We start from the raw sequence: 5,336 nt of genomic DNA, 5'->3' as shown, positions 1-5,336 counted from the left end.
GCACTTTTCTTAACTTTTATATAATAAATTGAAATATCATGGTTTTGCCCCCCCCCCCCTTCACTTTTGTAGGAGCATGTAATAAATGAAACTGCAAATAAGGAATTGAAGTTACGGTAGGTTTTTTTTTCATGAATTTGAGAATTCACCCTTTTTATGGCGTCGAGCGAAGCTCGAAAGCCATCTAGGGACCGTACGTCCACCGGAAGTGTAAGGAGCTGAACAACGCATACTATCGATAAATCCGCGAAAATGAGTGCAAAGTTTTCTTTTGTATTTGAGGAATAAAAGAAGACTTGCTTCCATTTAGAACAGAACTGTACGTCAATATAACAAGTTGGCAGATAAAAAAAAATAGTTGATGTCTTTGACAATGTTCATATTTTATTGTTAACAATATGTCTTGGTTTCAGCGGATGAATATACTTCACACACTTGCGATAGTTAGGCCTACATACTCAATTTGTTTATAAATATACCTGCCTGCAAAACAGATTATTTTGAATCCATATCGAATGTTGACTATGTACAAAATTCATGCTTGATCTTTTAGAAACAAAAAACTTCCTGCACAGAGCTATATCTACAACCAAAAGTGGGTATATCCCTCTAACTATTTTTAGAATCGGTAGGACAACAAAGAAGTGCCTTTAAGCAAAATAGTCCCTATACTTGCAGAGTGTATATACATTTATTGGGACATTTTAAATCAGAATGCGTGACACATGTCAGAAAAGAGGATTTGCAATTTTTAAAACAAGTGTCAAAATTGAATTATCATTTGAAGAAAAGAATTGAAATTGTTTGATGTACACCCTTTCCAAAACTGAGAAATTCCCTACTTTTACTTTCATTTTCAGAGTTTTTCAATACAGACGCATTTTGCCGGAAAACGAATCTGACTTCAAACCAAGAAATTTTAACGGGAAAGAGACAATTTGATGAGCTTTCATTCAAGAGGTCCCTCGTTGCTGAACGAAAATTAGGGCCGGAGCTATGAACCAAAACGTTAACATTACCGCCTATGGAAAATGCATTAGTGGACTATACCCATATTGAGCTCCATGCTGGTAAGGCATATTTCTTGTTTATTTGCAATTATTATGATAAACTTGCATTTTTCTTTTGTACATCTTCTCATTTATGTGAATAAACTAAATTTCCAACAAGTTCAACAAGTTTAATCATTTTAATTGCATATTTTCGAAGAAAATATCCATCACAACACCCCCCCCCCCGGGATTTTCAAAAAACCAATTTAAATTAAAGAAATTGTGATTTTAACTTGAATGTAATTTATTTTGAGTTTTTACATAAAAAAAATGAAAATGTAGGTGTGTTTCTAATTATATGAGTTTAGAAGACATTTTTATAAATTTTGAGACCAAATATCACTTCGGGTTTTTAGTGCGATCATTTCAAGCGAGCAAAAGTGAAAGTAGAAAAGCAGAAAGTTTCCGGTAAGGAAAAATACTTAATGCTAGCAGTGTCCAGCTATCTAAGATTAGTTTGCATTGTAAGGGAATTGTATTGGTGTCCAGTAGGTTCCAATTCTATATTTATGATGATAGATTTGCATTAAATTGGAGTAAATTAATTTGTCATGCATGTGACATGACTATGTACCGAAGATGTAGGTATGCACTCTTTAACATGTAGAAACCTACCTTGTTGGTTAGTACTTAATCCACAAAATCTATCTTTGTTTATCATAATCAAAATTGAATGAAATTATCAGTAATCATTCTAAGTAGATATTTACTAGTGTTTATTTACTCATACTATTTGTTGATATTGAATGTTATGGGGGGGGGGGGTGTTGGTCTTTAGGCTGTATAGATGTGTTGTGCATGAAGATGTAGTTATTGTTGCCTATCTGTTCTCTCTTTCTGTATCTTTCCCCCTCTCTCTAATTCTCTCTGTCTCTCTCTCTCTGTCTGTCTGTCTGTCTCTCTCTCTTTCTCTCTCTCTCAACATATGGCTGCTTTTGATATGGAATTGCAAATGTTGGGAATAGATTTGGATAATGTAGAGTTTAATTCAAAACATTTCATTTTAGATCACATGTAAATTGAAATGGAAGTCTTCTTCAAAGAATAAAACACAACAATGAGCCACACTTGATGTAAGTAAAATTTATTTTTGTAACTTCACTCGTCCAAGTTTAAAAGAAGGAACCTATAAAAACTATATACCCTGCATGGCCAGTATTTTACATGCAGATAATTTAGAATATTATAGATACTGGGAAACTTTACATTGATTATACATATTTCACAGACTTTGTGGGTATTTCTTGTTCTTCTGGATTTTGAACTTTAGTTAAATGTAGACTCTCTTCCACAGGATATGTCTTTTGATAATTTTTGTTAAATTTGGTACCATGGTAACAATATACAAGAGTATAAAAGAAAAAATCCTTATTAGCAAGTTTCATTTCCCTATAACATATATTTAATGAGTTAAGTCATGGTGCATTTGTTCCGAAATTAGGCTTAAATAAAAGTTCAGCAAATATTACACTTATATGAGTAAAATCAACTCATCACTATGACGTCATTATGACGTCATAGGTGAGGTAATCTCAAGCTAGCATCAAAATGGAGCAAAAACTGAATTGAGGGCCTCACATTATAGAGTCATATAACTTTATTATTTATAAACCAATACCTACATGTAATACCTTGATGGGTAGGGAAATTCCTATACTTTTCTATTTTACCTTTTTCGCGGTGTTTGAAAACAATTCTTTTTTGTAATTAAAAAAAAACTCATGATTTTTACGACAACAATTTTATAAAATCAGACATAATTGAGCTTTTTCATAAGAATATGAACAAAATAAATTTGGTAAAATATTGAATGTTTATGTTTTACATGTATTTTAATCCTTGAGATTAAAGTTTCCTCAATTTATGCAATTTGAAGAGCATCGAGTGCCAATGAGCTATATGTTGTTTAGGTAAATTATGACTGGACTGTTTCTTCAAATTTCATGCATGTGTATCAATGCTGCAAAATCCATAGTTATGTATTGAATTTTTCCAAATTTGGAATCATGGTTCTTTATAGTGTCTAGTGTGAATATATAAGCTAAGAATTGTAAATAACCACAATGACTGTTTTATATTGGGTATATCCCTCTAACTATTTTTAGAATCGGTAGGACAACAAAGAAGTGCCTTTAAGCAAAATAGTCCCTATACTTGCAGAGTGTATATACATTTATTGGGACATTTTAAATCAGAATGCTTGACACATGTCAAAAAAGAGGATTTGCAATTTTTAAAACAAGTGTCAAAATTGAATTATCTTTGAAGAAAAGAATTGAAATTGTTTGATGTACACCCTTTCCAAAACTGAGAAATTCCCTACTTTTACTTTCATTTTCAGAGTTTTTCAATACAGACGCATTTTGCCGGAAAACGAATCTGACTTCAAACCACGAAATTTTAACGGGAAAGAGACAATTTGATGAGCTTTCATTCAAGAGGTCCCTCGTTGCTGAACGAAAATTAGGGCCGGAGCTATAAACCAAAACGTTAACATTACCGCCTATGGAAAATGCATTAGTGGACTATACCAAAGTAACTTTAAACCAACTAGCCTACTTTCACTTTTAACTGTAAACGATATGAATGGGTGCCTCTTATATGTACCCCTGATCTTTTCGGTCCGGTCATTTGGACCCATGTGATTTTTAAATCAATTGATAATAAGAGACAGAGTTTTTATCAGCAATGTACAATATATAGAATTAAATACAATCATACTTTTAATACTTATTAATTCTATTTGAATAGAGAAAAAAAAATATCTACAATGTTTTAACTCCAAGGATATTTCTATTAAAATTTTTAAGTAACATTCAAAACTTTTTAGGAATAAGGTGAGTCAATTTGTAATGAATTGAAATTTGATTAATTTTGTGATAAAAACATAATTTTTATTTATCTGAAAGTAGTCGACAGATGTATTTTGTCTAATATATTTGTTTTTGAAAAGGAAGTATAATTGATACAAATTTTTAAATGAATGGTCAATATGAAACCAAATTAAAATGGTTTTTGATATTAAAAGATATCGCAGTTCATTTTGATATTTTTATTATTTTAGTTGACTGCATAAAATCCGTATTAAATTTTTTTGTGTGTTAAATTGACCGCCCGACTCAATTTAATTTAAAAAAAAATTAATCTCCAGCAAAACAATAAGAAAAGTTGGTCTCATGGTATTGTACATACATTTCTTAATAAGAGTTACAGAATCATAATTTGTTTAAGGATTTTTTTAATTAAGTGTATGTGTGATCAATGATGGAATACCATAAATTATTTTGACTTTTTAAAAAAAAAAAGGTTTGTACTCTTCAAATTAACTTCACCTCGACGCCATTGTCGCCCTTCAGGCCTTTGATTTAATTGCTTGTCAAGATGATTTTGATGAAGCTGCCCACACACATTCAGAAACAAAACGTGTTTGTATACTCTTTCATATTTTATATGGCTGGAAAATTTTAAAAACGCCTTTCGTTGATTTTGCATCTTAATATAACAAATACAATTTTAAAAAATGACTATTTAATCTCCAGCTTTCAAGCTGCACTTATATGATATGTGTACATTCCTTAAAAAAATAATTGATAAAACAATTGAATTTCAAGCGATACTAGTGTATATGTAAATGTTCAAGATCGAAAAAAGACTGACATTTCGTCTTAAATTTGCACGTTCCGTTTATAAATTTATGATCAGCGAAAATTAAAATTCATTACTGATAAGATAGCCTAATTGATACATGCATGCTTCCATTGAATAGTTTTGTTTAGTCAGGCAAGATTTTTTGAAAGCTATTACTTGTATAATTCTAAACAAATGTACGACTAAGTGTTAAGGTTGACATTTTTACGTTATCGATTTTTCCTATAATTATTATATCCGCTTGCGTCCAACAGTATACGTTATAAATTTGATTCGTAATGTTATCACAGAAAAGGCACTTGGAAAATGTCAATATTTAAACGTATCAATGTGAATAGGGCAAACATTTACTGACTGATCGGTCCTGAAGGATAAAGGAAGGTATTCCGGGATATAATCAAAGTTTAAGTCAGAATATAGTTGAAACGTGGTTACGTATTAAGGACTTGTAGATGAAAAGAATCTAAAATGAATTTCTGGGCAGCGGTCTTTTATTTACATGGTTTTATGATAGTACATTCTTCTGAACAATTCTTCATTAAACGAGGCCATGTTTTGAAAACTACGGATCTGAGTGTTTTTGCTGTCCACACCCTGGAAATCAAGTCTATTGTAGAATGTGCATTGCATTGTGCC

At 31.2% G+C, this 5,336-nt stretch overlaps 1 long non-coding RNA gene across 1 annotated transcript; it reads left to right on the top strand.

Moving 5' to 3' along the window:
* The first annotated feature begins 605 nt into the window (after window positions 1–605).
* LOC128173607 (uncharacterized) lies at window positions 606–3,547 on the top strand. Its single transcript, XR_008242529.1, has 3 exons — window positions 606–1,070; window positions 2,060–2,125; window positions 3,394–3,547. It is a non-coding gene; the product is annotated as an uncharacterized LOC128173607 (long non-coding RNA).
* Window positions 3,548–5,336: the final 1,789 nt, after the last annotated feature.

The sequence above is a fragment of the Crassostrea angulata genome, chromosome 2 (genome assembly GCF_025612915.1).
Source record: "Crassostrea angulata isolate pt1a10 chromosome 2, ASM2561291v2, whole genome shotgun sequence".
NCBI classification, from domain to species: domain Eukaryota; kingdom Metazoa; phylum Mollusca; class Bivalvia; order Ostreida; family Ostreidae; genus Magallana; species Magallana angulata.
This window is presented reverse-complemented; position numbering and strand designations above follow the sequence as displayed.